Consider the following 18428-nt stretch of genomic DNA (forward strand, 5'->3'; position numbering starts at 1 on the left):
GAGACCGAGACGTCTTGTCTATTGCAGCTGACTTTGATACTCTAATAGTCTTTCAGGATACGTAAAAATCCCACTAGGTCTTTTTTGGGCTCAAAAGAAAAAAATACCTTATACCTTAGAGGCACAAACAGAATTGCCCTGCGGTTCCATCAAAAAGCAACGACAGCCCCAGTTTCATTTAGATAAAACTTCAAGACGCCAATTTCACGCTGGACAGTTCTGAGAGGCTGGATGGACTGCACTGGCTGGCTGACCCTGGGCTCCCAGAAGATCGAATGTCACCACAATTTGTGAGACCCATTCCCCATAAGAACATCTCTCTTCACAAGCTACCTTTGCTGCCAATTGCAAAAAAATCTCCTCCCTTCCCAGTATCCCCTAAAATTCTTCAGTATTTTCACAGCTAAGGGTAGCTGAGAAATCTACTATATGGGATGGCTCAGTCAGTTAAGCATCTGACTCTTGATTTGGGCTGACTCTTGATTTGGGCTCAGGTCATGATCTGACGGTTTGTGGGTTTGAGCCCTGCGTCTGGCTCTGTGCTGGCAGTGTGGAGCCTGCTTGGGATTCTCTCCTCTCTCTGTCCCTCCCCTGCTCGTTCTCTCTCCCCCTCCCTCTCTCTCAAAAATAAATAAATAACCAAAAAAATGAGTCTAAACAGAAAATCAAACAGGGGGTGCCTGGGTGGCTTAGTCAGTTAAGCATCTGACTCTTGATTTTGGATCAGGTCATGATCTTGTGGTTCATTTGTTCGAGCCCTTCATCAGACTCTGTGCTACTGGCAGGGCCTGCTTAGGATTTCCTCTCTCTCCCTCCCTCTCTCTACCCCTCCCCTGCTCACATTCTCTCTCTCTCTCTCTCTCTCTCTCTCTCTCTCCCTCCCTCCCTCCCTCCCTCTCTCAAAATAAAACAAATAAACATTTTTTAAAAAAGCAAACGAGATCGAAAAGGCCTCGTTGAGAGCATAGAAGTAAATTCATAAACATTAAAGACTGACAATTAATGAAAAGTTAGAAAAATACTCATTTATTCTTATACCCAAATGCGTTACAAGTCATGCAGTTCCTGCAACATTTCCCCATCTACTTCCTTGGAGAGGGGCTGATTATTCTAACTCTCAAATGCCTTATGAATGTGCCACCCTCCCTACCCCCAAAGTGACCACACAATCCAGCCAGGACATGCATGACAAGAAAAATCCCCAATACAATGTGAGGTGAATTCCTGCCCATGAACGGCACAGTGCTTATGGGGAGTTACCTAATGTAGGATAGAGGCTGGATTAGCAAGTAAAATAAAGGCAGCTGCCTTGACTTACAAAAGAAGGCTCTTTCGGTAGCTCCAAACAGCAGGCCTTGTGTCTTCCTACTGCCCCAGAGGCAAAACGGTGGTTTGGGACCCGGTCTTGAGGCTCTGGTATCCCAACTCTGCCCCCTCTGATCTTCGTCTTTATCCTCAGATTGGCACAGAACTTCCCCACTGGGAAATCCCAAATTACTTCTCTCATTTGGAAGTCCCCAAGCCACTACTTCCCTCCATATGACACTCTGGACTGCTGACCAGTGCTGCCCTATCCAAGCCCATGGATGCATAAGAACCCACGGAATCCATCAGAAGCTCAGACCTGCTCTGGCATCAAGACACAGAGACAATTCCTGGTCCCCAGCTGCCTAACCTCCAACAACAGTCTCCTTTCCACCCTGCTCTCCAAACATACCCCAACCCATACGCCAGCTTCTCCACAACCCAGCCACTAGGGTATCTTTGGTCCAGGAAAAAGAACACCTACTCATCTTTAGTCAGAACAAATCTCCTACAAGTGTCCCCTCTACCAGGCAGCCAGCTGGCACTGGGGCTACAAAGACCTATGCAAATCTGCTGCTACAGGTCCTATGGGGCAAGATCAAGCCAAGGGCTGACCATGGGTCAGGGGGATCAGGGCCGCAGAATAGCTTCACCCACAGGGCAATAGCAACACGGAGCCATCCCTCATCCCTGAGAAGATTAGGAGGGCTCTTTCGGATCAAAGTTAGAGTCTTCCTCTCGGCATCCTGATATTTCACAGTGGTGCACTTCTAATTAGACACAATGTCACCCAAGTTTGATAGTGAAAGGTTGCAAATGGCGTTTATTGTTGGTGATATACATTGATTTTTGATATAAATAGGAATCTAGATAAGAGTTTCACAAATAAATGACTGAAGCTGGTTTGGACTACAGTTTTCAGAAGCACTAGTATAGTGAGGAGGGGATGGGGGGGGGGTTGTGATACTGCTGTCTCAGGGGTGATAGGGAAAGACGTCCATTCTAGGCAATATAAGCACTCTGCAGTGAGCCCAGTGCTCACGGGCTCCTTGGCTGTGAATCAAGCCCCAGCCTCAGACTCCCTGTGTGGAGGCTCGCACTGAATTACACATCCCAGCATCCCAGGAAATGAAGAACCGTGGCAGATGCCCAGATCCACCTGAAGTGTGGCATCCCTCGAGGAAAATAATTCCATTTCACACATGTCAGAAGCAAAACCGCACTCCATGCAAGGCGACCTCATATTTCTTACCGAAAACAAGTGGGTTGGTAATGTCCCCCCAAACCTCCTGGTGATGAAATCTTTCTGGAATAAAACAGAAGGAAATAGAGGAAATTACTTGGGTTTCAGAAAAGATACGGGTGATCACATAGCGCTCCTGCAAGTATAGACATCTGAACAAGTGAGAGGTTTTGAATTACCTGTAAAAGTGAACCGGTTCTCATTCTAATGAGACCATCACAAATGACCAGAAACAAATAATTAAAATGTTTCTTTAGCCATTCCTCACATAATTATTGCCTTAAGAACATCATGTTGGGCAAATAAAGCAATGGCTTGTGTATCACTCTGGAAGAAGAGGCCTCTGCATTTTAATGAAGCTCCTCAAAGCCCTCATGAATATGCATTTCCCCACAACAAAGCTTGACCCCACTAGTGTGCAGAACCGGTATTCTGGGACACTTTCAGAGGGAGGTAGGTGTGCCTGTGGGGGCTGGGGAGATGAAGACAGATTAAAAGAAAGAGAAAGGAAAGTGGGCCACTGCTTATTTCCTCTGCCCAGATTCACAGCCCACCCCTCCTCATGGGCAACGGGGTGTCAAAAAGAGAACAGAAAACAGGCCATCAGGTTTCACACTCCTCTTGGACAGAGAGACAGCTTTGCAAATGAAAGCTGAAGAGAAAGTCTAATAGGTTCAAGGGCTCAAGGCAAGGCCCTGGGTTAGATCAGGAATTCAAGGTAGGGGCAGCAGACAACCCAGAGAAGCTGGAAGCCCAGGATGGTGCAAAAGGAGGGGGATTTATTGGTCTTATATATCAAATCAAAATTCCTCTTTTCCCAATACTGTATGTTAACCATACTGGAATTAATTTTTTTTTTTAATTCCTCTTCTCCCTCCAATTTGGCTAAAGACAGAATGCGTTATAAAGGAACATCTTTGCTCCTTTCAAAACCAAAGCAATGGCAGCCTCTTCCCCAGGTCCTTGTCTGCTGGGAACAGAAGGTCTAAGAGCATAGCATTTCATGAATAGCTGTGCTGGCTGGACAGTTCACCTTCAGTCTGGTCCTGAAGTCACAGGGGATGACATCATTCTTAGGGGGAAAGGTAATATGGTCTTGCTATTGGCACAGGCAGACACTGGCTTCTACTTTATCACCAAGGTCTAACCTGGAACCAGGGTTGACACTTTTTTAATGAAAACTGACAGTCATTCTCATTTCCCTAGACAGACATTTCTAGGAGTGGGTTTTAATTAGGGAATTTGGGGGAGTTCCCTACCACCCCAAACTGGCCCACTGCAGATGCCTCTAGTTCAGACATTTTTAAAAATGACTAGCTATCCCTTAGAAGGCCGCAGGTACCTCCCTTTTGGCCAAGCCATTTGTATATCTGTAATCTGCTGGTCTCTGCTCAGAGGGAACTTGACATTCACACAGTTGTTCAAATTCTTCCAAAGGGTATGGTGCTTTCTGCTGTCTTTTTTTTTTTAAGTTTATTTATTTCTTTTGACAGAGAGAGAGAGAGAGAGCATGAGTGAAAGCAGGGAAGGGACAGAGAGAAAGGCAGAGAGAATCCCAAGCAGGCTCTGCGCTGACAGCATGGCTGCATCCCAAGAAGTGTGAGACCATGACCTGAGCAGAAACCAAGAGTCAGATGCTCAACTGACGGAGCCACCCAGGCGCCCCTTCGATCGCCTTTCAAATCCCCTTACATTGTCGGCCTCAGCTTCATCATGTGCAAAAGTAGACAGTAAATTCGATCTTAAACGTGGCTGGGAAAGCGCAACAAAGCCCCCAAAACACTGCCTGGGAACACATTACCATCAAACGGTATTTCCTTTTTTACCCCCAAATCCCACCATCCCAGGACTTCCAAAAAGAGGTGATTTCAGGGTCAGAGCACATACTAAATGCTATGTCCAGAGGCAAGAACACTTCACTGGTGGTTGTAAGACAGGGCCTCCATTCTGCACTCTGCTACAAGTTGGCTCTGTGAACTCAAGCAGGTCAGTGAGAAAGACCTTGGTCCTCTCCCAGAATCCCCCACTCTAGCAGTTTTGATCAAGAGGGCTGCATGGAAGAGCCTAGAAGCCTTGGTCTACTAGCACAGGCTGGAATTCTCCCCACATGTCCACGGTGTCCTCCCCTCCCCTCTCAGAGGTCTACAGCTACCTGCATTGTCCAGAGCCACTGTGGGCCTATGGAAGTGTCCTTCTGCCCACAAGTCCAGCTTCTGCCAGCTTCTGGGAAGCTGTCCAGCTTCCCAGCCCAGAAGCAGCTCAGGGAAACTTGGAGCCTGCCTTCAGGCTCAGCTGGGCTTCCCTGCTCCACCTGGAGGAAGGAGCCCCAGCTCACTCGCTCGCTCGCTCTTTTTCTCTCTCTCTGCTGCCCTCAGTCTGCAAGTCTCCCAAGAGGACAGAGTCTCATTCATAGGTAGCCCGAGCATCCCCCACATGCTCCACACACAGATTCCCAACAGAGGCACAGAATCGCCAAACTGCCTTGGAAAAAAGGCAGAGCTCTGCACTTTACATAATGCTTTTCCATAGGAGGAAACAGGCCCACATCTTAATTCAATTTTGAATCGGTTTTTAAATGTCTATTTATAGGCATCACACAAGTACCCCTTGTGGACGGTGGAGGAATCAGGGCTCCGGGCTCTGGTCCACCACTATTCATTAGCATTCTTTTCATGTCTGTCTTCTCTAATTTCCCCAGCAGCTTTTTAACTCAATAGCAAGGTCACCTACCACTTGGACCCAGCACCACTTTCCATTTTCTCCGAAGAAAAATATGAATTTTCTCTTCCGTGCAGCAGTGCCCTCTCCCTGTCCTCTCAGGGCCCCTTGCCTGCATTGGCTGAAGCAGGGTTGTGTTATTTTGGTGAACTGTGTCTCTGGACAGACAGTTTACCTTAAAAAAACCAACAAAGTCACGAGCACCGAGAGCTGGGAAGGTCCTTGGGGGTCAGCTGGTCCCTGCAGGCTCTGAGTCCCTCACCTGGGCAGGCACATCCAGGGAGGGCCTGCTCCATTCCAGCAGCTGGAATGAACACAAAGGGTCACCTACAAGTTCCGAACAGCCACACTTTTCTTCTCAGCCATGTTTGGCCAAACACACATCCCATCCTCTTTTCTAGCCTCTCTGGAGGCATTGAGGGCTAGGTTACTTCCCCTGTTCATCTTGGCCGTTTGTGATTAGACAGAAATCTGAGAGTCTGCTCTTCTTCAGGCAATGCACAATCATTTTTGGAATCATCTCCTACTTCTTAGCAAGCCTCAGGGTGGCAATGAAGTACACAGGTCTCCCTGTAAGATTTAAACACTCCACTTTCCAAGTTGTTGGCCCACCCACAAGTTATTTCGGGTGGGTGGGGGGAGTAGGAGAGGGGGAGGTTATCATGTATTCCAGCTTCCCGGGGGAGATGTGAAATACAAAGCCACAGGAGCCTGGGAGATGCCATGAAGTTCTTTCTGTCTGCATGCTGACAACTGGATTCTCCAGGGTCCAGAGACCCCAGACCTTGGAACCAAGTACAGAAGGAAAGGCAGGCCCTGGCCTGAGGCATTAAATCCACAGCAGAATTCAGGCACAGAGAATACTTCCAATAAAGAGCCCTCCAGCAGCCTGACTTCAAATACCACAAGGCTCGGCTCTCTTATGACTGCTGTTGCTGAGGCAGTTGGTATTTGGTTTCAGGATTAATTAACTTTCTCCCAGGATGCCCACTGCAACCTGCCATTGTGGGTTCTCTATTATGCGGCATGCACATTCCTGGCAATCAATTGGATCTCTGATCAAACAGAGCCTTTGAAATGCCACGTTTTCAGACACTCAGGAGGTAAACAGAAATCCTAAATATTGCCTAGAGTGGACGGTTCATAAATTTGATGATTGCCTTTGATATTATGTCAGGGGAGGCGATGGGAGGCCCCAAATCCACAAACCATCCTCAGGGCTCCTTAGTGACTCAGGTTGGGGAGGAGGCCCGAGACAGGAAGCTACTTAAGAGAACCTCGATGAGCCTGGATAGAGCAGCACGTGCTAGCATCCACTCAAAGCAGGAGATGTGAGCCCTGGAACACACAGGCCGATGCTGTGCTGGGGGAAGCAGGTGTCACAACCAATCTGTATAAGCACTTTCTTGGCAAAGTTAAGGCAACACTCACAGTTTCGTGGACTCTCAGACTTGGAAGGTGTCCTGGGAGGATGCCTGGCTCAGAGGCGGACAGAGGTGGATGTGTCCAGCACAGAGGCAGGAAGGCTGATCTTAGAGCCTTACAAACTGGCCAGGGACCTGCACAGCAGTATCACCACCCCACTGTCATAGTAGCATTTCTTCCTCCAGCAGACCTGAGAGTTACACCTACAGTTCCTTGAACCAAAGAGGCAACCCAGCGCTTTGCAAGAGGCTGGGCCCTGGGTACGCAGGTTTGGGGATCTTATGGTATGTTGGGGTTGGGTTGTAGAACAAGTAGAATTTGATGAGCAATAATAACCCAGATTCAACAAAATACATGCTGATGGAAGACTGTGGTCACAGTGAGCAGAGGACCTGGGAGAGGGCTGGGAAGGGTCTGCACAGAGCACAGTGGCCAGAATAATAGGGGAAGGGTCAGGGTGTATCACAGGCAGAGTGCACCAGCTGCACACTGTAGCCAGCTTGAGTGTAGCTCTTTCTAGTATCAGCCCAGTGGCTGCAAAGCCAGGTATTCTATGGGACTGTCAACACCTCTGCATAACAGAGAGCACGTGGCCTTCATGGGCCAGCCCAGGTGACCATGGGGCTCATCTGCACTGGGCTGTCTCACAGAGCAGAACAGGCAGCTGGCAGAGGTCAGCATCTGGCAGATAAGCTGCTGAGTGAGGAGGCCTCCTGGGACCTGGGACTGTAGCTCCCCCAAGCTGCCCTGAGGGGGATGCGGCATGAGACAGCCCAGCATTCCCACAGGTATGGCTGGAACCACAGGATAGGACTTTGTGGGGGTGAGGATGCTCCCCAGGTTTAATGTGAGGCTGGGGCAAAGGGGGTCTGCCACTTCCTGAAGAGAAGGACACACAGGGACAACGCTCAGTTGGGCACAGCAGAGTCCTTCCAAGGGAAAGTAAGAGGTCCCTAAGGAACCATTTCAAGTACTGGCCCCAGACCAATTACAGTGAGAAAACAGGAGCTGGGCTCAGAGAGGGGCTCCAGGTCCTCAGAGCCAGATAACAAAAGGATGTAGCCCAGGTTATGGTGGGAAGGGGGCTGGGGAAGGGGAGGGGGGTGGGCAGTGATGGTAAGGTTGGAGGATTTTCCAGCTTGAGTGGACATGAATAGACTGTTTACAAATAAAAAATCTCAAAATTCTGAATAACTGAGCCCCCTACTAGCTGCAAGGTAAAGTCTTCAAATGCGACTAACTCCATTTATAAACACCAGCATGTATTATTTTTCTCCTGGGCAGGAAGCTGCATCTTTAGAATAAAGAGCTCAAACCTTGGGATTCTTGTTTGAGCAAATGTTTTGGGAACAAACTGGATTTAAAACTCTGTCTTCAAAGGTCTTGAAGTTTTATTTTTCTTTTTTAATTTTTTTTTCAACGTTTATTTATTTTTGGGACAGAGAGAGACAGAGCATGAACGGGGGAGGGGCAGAGAGAGAGGGAGACACAGAATCGGAAACAGGCTCCAGGCTCTGAGCCATCAGCCCAGAGCCCGACGCGGGGCTCGAACTCACGGACCGCGAGATCGTGACCTGGCTGAAGTCGGACGCTTAACCGACTGCACCACCCAGGCGCCCCAAAGGTCTTGAAGTTTTAAACAACAATGGTTTCATCTGAGAAGGTGGCTTCTAAAAATGCTATTAAAAAGAATTAATTATTAGGAGTCACCTACAAATTGCTGCCAATGAAATGGCCAAAACTCTCCATTCATGTAAGCTTATCTTTCAGTCTGGAGGTGACAGGCCACGGAGAATGAGCCACATTCTACCACCAGATTCCTTGGTTTGGGAAGATCCTCATTCCCTGCTCGATTCCAACACAGAGACTCTCTATACGTGATTAGTTTCCACAATAGGGACTGTTCTTTCAAGGTGATTATTTGTTTCCTCTCTGTGGGGCCCGTGAGGCCACCCCAACAGCAGAGTTGGGGGTACAGACATGGATTATTTCGATCCATTTCAAAACTAGAAATTTGCTCTAAACTAAAACTGGCTCCATCATCCAATATCGCTAACTTAATTTTCCCACATTTGCTTTTATGTAAAATCCTCTGAGGCTCTACCAAATAAACCTGAGAGTTCCTTACATCGGTATTGATCTAATTTATTCATGTTGGGGTTGAAACTAAAGGTGACCAGATCCAACCGTGTTTTAATCTCAATAGATCTGCCCTTGAGCAGCTGATGGCATTCCGTGGACAGACACATGGCTCCCAGGGCTCCCAGATTTACCCTGTAACATCTGACCTGTTTCTCTGATGATTCTTGGTATTAAACAGAGTCCTGTGTTTGGAGTTCTTGTCTGGCTTTGTGGAATGAGAGAAAAGTGCAACACTGAGGTATGAAAACCAGAACGCAGTGCCAAGGCTGTCCATGTGACAGCCAAAAGTGGTGCCATAAGAGACAAGGGTGAAGGGCAAAGGGAGGGCTGGCAGGGAGGGTTCAGGCAGGTCTGCACAGACCCAAGAGATGCAGGGGAGGGTTCAGAGGCGCCTTCCAAGCCTGCATCTGCCGGGCTCTCCTCATTATTATTCTCTCCTAGGCAAATGAGGCTTCTATTTTTGCTGCAAGGAGTCTGCTGCCTTCCAATTCCCCCACGTCCCCTGGAGGGAGGCTGGGATTTCGTGTTCTATTCAAGCAGCTCAGGGATGCTGAAGGGAGGGTCATCCAGATGGCTGAGAGCCAGAGAGAAGCACTGCCTGCCAATCTTATCAAATGAGGACACAGTGCTTGAGAAAGCTCTGGGCAAGGTGATGATGCATGTACGTGGTCTGGCATGACCATGCAGGGCACATCCGGGTTTATTTGGCCCATACCATGCTTACTGAAATAGGCACTAACTGTTTCACAGATGTGAATCTTTTAATCACCCCCATTTTACAGATGAGAAAACTCATCTGTACACAAAAGGCACACAAAAGTTATTAAGTGGTGTGCCTAAGGCCACACAAGAAATTCTGCAATTGGGACTTCATCCTGGCAGCGTGGCCCAAGAACCCATGCTCTTAGCTCCCACATTTTGTTGGTAGGAAGAAATGGGAAAAGATGTTTACAATACATAAATCAGATGAAGGATGAAATGATGGATAAGAAAATTCAAAAAAGGGACAAAAGGTATGAACCAGTAATTCATAGAATCAAAAATACATGAAATAAATATACATCAATATAAGAAAATAAATCCATGAAAAGAGGTGCAACCTCACTGATAGACAGAGAAATGCAAATTTTTTTTTTAATTTTTTTTTTCAACGTTTATTTATTTTGGGGACAGAGAGAGACAGAGCATGAACGGGGGAGGGGCAGAGAGAGAGGGAGACACAGAATCGGAAACAGCCTCCAGGCTCTGAGCCATCAGCCCAGAGCCCGACGCGGGGCTCGAACTCACAGAGCGCGAGATCGTGACCTGGCTGAAGTCGGACGCTTAACCGACTGCGCCACCCAGGCGCCCCAGAGAAATGCAAATTAAGACCCCCTGCAGAGGCCACTTTCACCCATCAGACTGACAAAAATTTAAAAAACATCTGATAATACCAAGAGGTATCAAGGACGAGGGGAAGGGGAGCCCACACACCACTGGTGGGAACATTCATTAGTAGGCCCACTTGGGAAAACAACGTGGCCACTTCCAGAAAATGTAAAGATTCATACGTTCTATCCTGTGGCAATTCCAATCCTTGCTACATATTCTAGACAAATCCAGCTCATGGCCACATAGAGACACACACATGAGTATTCCTAGCAGCCTTGTTTGCAGCAGCAAGAAACTGGAAACCATCTGAACATCCACCAATGGAGAAAGAATAGAGTGTATTATGTTCCTACAATGAAATGCCACACAGCAGTGAAAAGGGATAAGGTCCAGCTACATTTTCACGTGGATGAAACTCACAGATATAATATGAGGCAAAAAAAAAAAAAAGGGCAAGCTACAAACACACACACACACACACACACACACACACGCACACAATTTGATATGATTTACACAATGCTTAAAAACATGCAAAAAGAATTGGCATAGTGACACTGACTAATGCAGTAAGATAAAACATGCACCAAAACTCTAATAACTCTAATACCTCTGCATGGGAGACAAAGAAATGCAATCAGGAAGGGCCTCCAGGTATACTGGTAATTATGACAGTTTAAAGTATGTCCACTAACTCTTTTTCACTCCCTTCAAAAGGTGGAGCCTAATTCCCCTCTCTTTGAGTGTGGACCGGGCTTAATAACTTGGGTCTAGAGAACAGAACAAGGCAGAGATGATGATGTGTGGCTAAGGAGTCTAGGTCATAAAGGCACAGCAGGGTTCTCAAGACTCTTGGATCACTTGCTCTGAGGCAAGCTGCCCGCCATGTTGCGAGAGAGCACTGTGGAGAGACCCCATGGAAAAGAACAGAAGCCTCCCGCCCACAGCCATGTGAAGTAATCTCAAAAGTGGATCCTCCACGAGCACCTGGGTGGCTCAGTCAGTTAAGCTTCCGACTTCAGCTCAGGTCGTGATCTCATGGTTTGTGAGTTCGAGCCCCACACTGGGCTCTGTGCCAACAGCTCAGGGCCTGGAGCCTGCTTTGGATTCTGTGTCTCCCTCTCCCTCTGTCCCTCACCCCTCAAAAATAAATAAACATTAAAAAAAATTTAAATAAAATAAAAAAAAAAGTCATCTCATACCTCAAGATGACTATGGCCCTGGCCCACACCTTGACCCTGAGACAGAATCATCCAGCCACACTGCTCCCAGATGGACTCTATGTGTGAAGTATCAAATGCTCACTGTTTTACGCTGTAAGTTTTGGCATAATTGGTTACACAGAAGTACAACCAATATAACAATATTCCTTACTTTAACTGGGTTGTGGATACACAGGTGTTCAGGTACATAATTCTTTTTACCTTTCTGTATGTCAGATATTTTATAATGAAAATTTAATCCAAAATTGCTGAGTTAGGTCAACACTGGCTAACAGGCAGAAACAGTGGATGGTAAAAGACAGGGAAGATGATAGGAAGGCACATCACCCTCCTGGGTGACCAAGGAATAGCTTCTCTCCTCAGGAGCATAAGGAACATAGAAAAGTGCCATCTAAGGTGGAAAGTCATGGGACGTTGTCAGAGGTGGGGAGAGGAGGCAGGATTTGCTCTATTCACATTAAAATAGGGAGTCTTGGGGCGCCTGGGTGGCGCAGTCGGTTAAGTGTCCGACTTCAGCCAGGTCACGATCTCGCAGTCCGTGAGTTCGAGCCCCGCGTCGGGCTCTGGGCTGATGGCTCAGAGCCTGGAGCCTGTTTCCGATTCTGTGTCTCCCTCTCTCTCTGCCCCTCCCCCGTTCATGCTCTGTCTCTCTCTGTCCCAAAAATAAATAAACGTTGAAAAAAAAATTAAAAAAAAAAATAGGGAGTCTTTTTAGGCTAAGGGAGAATATGCCCTGGGGCCCTTGGGTGGCTCAGGCCTGGGTTAGGCACCCAACTTTAGCTCAGGTCATGATCTCACGGTTTGTGGGTTCAAGCCCTGTGTCAGGCTCTGTGCTGACAGCTCAGAGCCTGGAGCCTGCTTCAGATTCTGTGTCTCCCTCTCTCTGGCCCCTCGCGCTCTCTCTCTCTCTCTCTCTCTCTCTCTGTCTCTCAGAAATGAATGAACATTAAAAAGAAAAATTTTTTAAATAATTTTTAAAAATATGCCTGAGCCTGAGAGGCAGGCCAGCAGGGATAAGGGGGATGTGGGAGCAACACCCAAGGTGGTCCACCTCCTCAACTGCTCCTCCCAGGTCTTGATGCCACCAGATAAGGGCAGGATTGCCCAGAAGCCAGGATCTGGGCCCCATCACGTCTCTCTGTATCTGTCTTCCTCTCTCTGACTTCAGCTTCCAGAAAAAACAAACGTGCATTCCTTACAAGCAGTTGGGCTGGTCAGAGTCAACTGAACCAGTAAAAGCAGTCAGAACCAGTTACATCTGGCAGAACCAAAGCATATCAATCCCCAGGAACCACCATAAGTACTTCAGACCACTTATTTTCAATCCTCTTTAAGAGCCTAAATCCCCCATCTCACAACTTGTGCTGTTTTCTGCAATTTACTCATTCAAAGAAGTCTGTCCAAAATCCATTTTAATTGAAACAACCACTTTTCTTGCTATGAAGTGACAGCTGAAGCAACAATAATGCTTAATATATATTCCACGCTTGCTTTCCTTCTTAAAAAAAGCAACAACAACAACAAAAACCACTGTCAAGATGACAGAAGGGCGTAGCGCTCTCCTTTCGACCTTGACTTGTTGGGAAAATGGCCACTGGGAATCTGGGTCTGCTGCGCTTGTGCTCAATACTCACCACTCTCTGCCTGGCCCTTGTGGACAAAGGGAGGGAGACGACGTGGTGAGAACTGGAAGGAGCGAGGGAAACGTGTGTGGTGTTGGAGGCGCCGGTGAAACCATCAGAGATGGTGTAGGACAGGCAGATGCCCCCGTGTGTCAGCTGTCACCTTGCAGGGCAGGCAGACTGGACAGGCCAGGCTCGGCCACTCAGGACCAGGACACCCCAGGGCCTCCCTCTTTCCCCAGCCAGTTAAGGCCTGGCTCAGACAGGAGCCCACATGGCGTGATACCCCCCAGGTTTCCCTGCCACAGCCACCTCAAGCTCGGCCCTCAACCCCACTAAAGAGGTATCAGAGCACCGAGCTACGCAGCATCCCAGGCTGTTCTTCCACGCCCCAGAGATGGCAGGGGACAGTGAGATGGCCAGGCTTCTGAGTCTGAGGCCCAACTTCAGATCCTGCCTCTGCTTACGAGCTGTGACCACAGTGTGTCCCTCCCACTGCTCTGAGCCTCAGAGGCCACATGAGAAACAGAGAAGGCCTCATAGGATCATAAAGCTCCCTCAGTCCCTCCTCAGCCTTCAGGACAGAAAGCAGCCCTCCCTGGGAGGAAATCAAGACAGAGGCCAACTCGGGGCCCGGGGGTGCGTGCTGGAGCAGGACTCAGTAGCTCTGTAATCTTAAGCCTCAGTGTCCTCGGCCATGAAATGGGGATAATAAGAATTGCCTATAAACCTGCATGGTGGGATTGCTGTGTGGCTTACAGGAGGTGCCAGCAGGTACTCAGTGAGAAATTCATGCTGGCTCTTGTTATAAAGCCATTGGAGCCCTGCTGCCCTGGAGCCAGCCCCACTCCCTCTCTCACCCATCCCCCAGTGCCCCCAGAAGGAATGTATTAGGTACGTGTTTACCACCCACTGTGAGCCCCTCAGAGGGAGGACCCCAGACCCAAGTCTGCCTTCACGGCACCCAGCACAGCACCTGGTACATAGGAAAGGTTCCAGAACCCCCACCTATGCGTCCTCTGCAGCCCTTGGCGGCCCTTCTGTAATGAGCTGGCAGCATGCCTCACAGCAGAGCATGAAAGTAGGGGTGCTCTCCCAGGATGTGGCATCTTTCAGAGAGAAACCTCAGTAACTCAGAGAGAGGCAAGTTCCTGGGGCAGATCAGGGGCTCCCAGGACCCCTTATACCTCAGCAGGACCCTGGCCCAGGGGTAGAGGCTGCAGAGTGGCCTGGGTGCTCTGGGTCACAGAGTCCCACATTACTACTCTGAAACCCCCTTGTGCACATCCCTCCCCAGTCATGGGTTTCCCAAAAGACATGATTCTGTTGTGGTGGCACTGGAGAGAGGTCTTCCACCTCGTGGGTGAAGGAGCTCAGCTGCCTCAGAGCTGTCCCCAGACCAGGCCCCTCCAACCCACCCTGGGTTGCTCCCTCACATGCTACTGGTGAGGACTGAGTCCTCATGGAGGTCACCTGTTCTCTGTACCACATACCCCGGAGGCTTCCACACCCCACAGCAGCCTCTATGAGAAAAGTTAAAGTCGAGTCTGGGTTTTTAAGTATGCTAGAAGAGATTCTAGAAAATAATATATCAGCAGAAGCTGAAAGGAAACAAAACTGGCCCCCAAACTGCACATCAGAACAGGATCCTTAGCAATGTCAACACTAAAACCAATGACTCACCACACATACACCACCAACAACCAGCCTCTCATCTAGAAAACAAATGCAAAGAAATGAATTTCAATTTCAAAATAGGGCTCTACTCAAGCAAGGATCATCCTGCATCTCCCTCCCCACACAACAGCTGAGCAAAACACACAGGGAGATGGGGGCTGGGCTGGAGCTGTCTGCAGACATGTTCTACCAAACCTCAGACTTCTGGCAGGTAATCCAAGCCCACCAAAAGACGGGAACAGTGTGGTCACTACAGGGTCTGTACAAGGGAATCCCACAACCAGCTTGCAGAGTGAGGACACGAGTAGGCAATGGGCAATGACTTCAGTTTCATGAACTTCTCCCCGACCCTGATAAACATGCTCTTTAGGTGCCAGGACTTTAACCCACATGCAAGGCTGCCTTTGGTTTAATGATGTCTTTCATTATCATTTTCATTCTTACCTAAAGAACACTACAACCTGGACTCATCATCAAGGCTGATCAATTACTGAGGTCTCTAATTGTGCTTCTATGGAGTAGACTGGATGCTGGCCCTACAGGTGGGCATGCAATGTTCCCAGGCAGCCTGGTGAGAAAGCTTGCTCTCAATACATCAGCAAAGTGTCCTTCAGATGGTGGTGGTTGTCAAACACCTCTTGATATTCTCACTTTATCATAGTAATTTGCTGTTTTGTTTTGGTCCCACCTTATCAATTTATTTTCCAAAGGCTAGTCTGTAAATAAGACAGGAGTACTATGGGAACCTAATATAAGTCCTCTATTGTCAAAGCAGAAATAGACACAATCAGAATATTCTTACTACACCAGCCTTGGGATGAAGCTGATGTAAAAGAAGAGAGGGCTGAGAGAAGGAAACTGGACCCATGATACCAAGGTCAAGCTGCTAGATCAAGCCTTGCCTAAAACCATGCGTCCAGACTTTCCAATTACACAACAAAAGTTTATGTTACCATGAGATGGGTTTTCTGTTACATCAAGTGTCTTAACGGATAAGGAAACTGAGGCCCCGGGGCGTAACATGACTTTGCCCAGCCCACAGAGCAACAGAATGAAAACTCAGGTATGTTGCAGTAAGTCTTGCCTCGTGTCAAAATCCTAGGCTGTGTTCATTGTGATTTACACAAAATCCTTAATTCTTTACAAGTGTGAAGACAGGTCAGCTAGTCAAGCCTTACATAATCCAAATCTAGCAGAAACTACATTTAACTCAACCAGATCTTTTTTACTTTTCCAAAACCAACAGGGCAGGCCTAAATGGTCAGTGGGATTCTACCAAGCATGCAAGATAAATAGCATAATTTATATCTAACATTTCTGTACCACCTCCCTCTCTCAGACAGCTCTGACCCTGGCTCACACTTTTGTGCTTACAGAAAACCTCAAGTCAGCTCTCAGACAGAAGTGTTCTCTTAATTGACCTCATTAATACGCACTGCTCTGGTGATCGGCTGGCTATGGTTGTGTTGGCTTGCCTTTTCTTTCTCTTTCCTGTCTTCCCTTTCTTCTTTCCCTCTCTCTCCACCTCCTCCTCCTCCATCTTCTTTTCTGACTCTCTCTTTTTTCTTTTTCTGATGCAAAGGCCCAAGGAAGTATTAGCAAAACCATGTCTTAACACCCCTGTCTGCTTTAGACCTGACAATCCAGAGGTAGGTGACTTTCTCAGAGTCACAGCCTGAGCCAAGCCTACAAGGTCAGAGAACCCTGGTTCATTTCACCCTACACTGAGCCTCCCTCCCAAGAAACTGTGCCACAGAGAACACCATCTGCTCACCCAAACCTGGTGACCAGACGCAAGTCTGGCCTCTGCCCAGGATCCGGGTGACGTCAGGGAAGCAGGAGCTCCCAGTTGCCCATGGCCCCTCCAGGTCTCCACAGAGCAGTCATCTACACTGAGAGGAGCCCACCACACTTGGGACACATGCAGGGGAGGAGGAAGGTTCCAGAAGACTTTTCTGCTTCACAATGGCCCCACAGGAAAAGTCCACAAGCAGCAATGATGAAGGTTCTGGAAACCCACAAGGAGTCATAAGCAACCTTGGGCAGCTGTGCCCTGAAGTCTCTTGAGTCTGCCTGTCCTCCTTCACAGAGTGTCCGTCCTGCTGTCTCCCCCATCCAGTTGCCCCTTGTACCTCACTAGCCTTTCCACAGGCTCAAACTGGCTGGTTGGAGTCTGGCCCACTCCTGGCCACATCCCTGCCCACCCTGCCACCTTAGCCTCACCTCTCCTGAGCCACCCAGGACTGTCACCCACTCCTCCCACAGCTCTGTAGCATATGCTAGAGCTGTGTGTAGTCCCCCCAAACCCTGGGGTGGGTAACACAAGGAGACGGTATGTCTCCCCCTTCCGTGTCCCAGCTCTTCCCTGATGAGGCCTTGGGGAGATGCTCGTCCTGTTTCTGATACAAACAGGTAACTCGCTTTCCATCCTTCTTAACTGCATTGGAAAGTGATGCTGAAGGTGGTCTCCCCAAAATGAAGAGCAAACATCTCACCCCTGAGGAGAGAAGGTGGGCCCTGCCAAGACATCCCCCACTTTGCGAGCACCTGAGCCCAGCCCAGGCCTCCCACACACTGACACTATTAGCAGCCACTTTTGTTCAAGTGTGACCCTCAGGTGGCACAGCTGTGGGGGCTGGGCAGCAGGTACTGAGGGTGGGGTTGGCCCTCCTGACACAGACAGCATATGCCCACCCACTAGAGTTTGATGGACAAATGGATAGACCAACCAACACAAGACTTGCTCCAGGAACTGACATCCGGGGAGCGCTCGCATGGTAAGGCAGGAGTGAGCCCAAGACCGCCAAGTGAGGACCCACACTGGACCCACACAGCCATCTGCCCACAGAGATGGGACGGGGTATCAGGAGGATTTGACAAGAAGAAACACAGGGCTCCCCCTCAGGAGAAGAGTTCCCCCCAACTTCCCCACCCTGCACTCCCAGAGAAGCCATGCTACCCTGACAACGGCCGGTGGTCCTGCAAAGCTGAAGGGCCCTGTAACCCCTGCCACGGGCATGTGCCAAAAACACTTGGCGGGCAAATCAAATGATATACGCCTGGCCAGGTAGGGGCTGTCTGACTCAAAACAGACAAAGGCCCAAAGGAAATTCCATTAGACGTTCTCAACGTTGAGAGAAATGGACCAGGGCTCAGGAGGGCCACTTGATGCTGAGGGACAGGGGGTGGGGGGCAGAGCAGAATGGCCAATGACAGAAGAGGGCTAGTGAAAGGAAAACTGGGGCACAGGCAGGACCCACAAAAGAAGAGCTAAGGGGAGATCAGGAGAGGAGAGGGGATGGGTTAGAGGAGTAAGAGGCCAGAAGTCCCAGGGCCAGGCAGGAAGTATGGATAGGGAGATACGGGCAGTGCACCCTGGCAGGCGCTCAGAGCTCTCCTCTCGAATTTCTGGAAAGTTGAGCAGACTGCAGCTCTTGCTCAACCCCAGGCACAGTGAAGCCACGGTGGCTGGAGGGGGTCAGAGCCACAGGATTTTAAGATCTTAACATCCCCTGATTTGGCAAGTGAGGAGCCTTTGCCCTGATCAAATGCTTTGCACCATTAAGCAGTTCAAGTGTTTGGGAAGATGTATCCCAAACTCCCAGTGGGAGCAGAAACCTCTCAACCGCCTGCTACATTTCAGGTTGTAGAAAAGGACACCACATGCTGCTCCATTCCACAGGACAGACCTGCTGGTTATCA

At 48.9% G+C, this 18428-nt stretch overlaps 1 protein-coding gene across 5 annotated transcripts in view; it reads right to left on the reverse strand.

The window, feature by feature from the left end:
- The window catches only part of APBA2 (amyloid beta precursor protein binding family A member 2), a 273496-nt gene that overhangs the window by 122860 nt on the left and 132208 nt on the right, over positions 1–18428 (reverse strand). For 4 of the 5 annotated variants that reach the window (XM_040493824.1, XM_040493825.1, XM_040493828.1 and 1 more), the window contains one exon: positions 2558–2611. The exons of the other annotated variant lie outside the window; for it this stretch is intronic. The gene's annotated coding sequence lies outside the window, so the exon portion shown is untranslated. The remainder of the gene's footprint in view (positions 1–2557; positions 2612–18428) is intronic. 5 annotated transcript variants of the gene reach the window in all.

This window comes from Herpailurus yagouaroundi, unplaced genomic scaffold (genome assembly GCF_014898765.1).
Source record: "Herpailurus yagouaroundi ecotype Mexico unplaced genomic scaffold, PumYag 185, whole genome shotgun sequence".
Taxonomy (NCBI): Eukaryota; Metazoa; Chordata; class Mammalia; order Carnivora; family Felidae; genus Herpailurus; species Herpailurus yagouaroundi.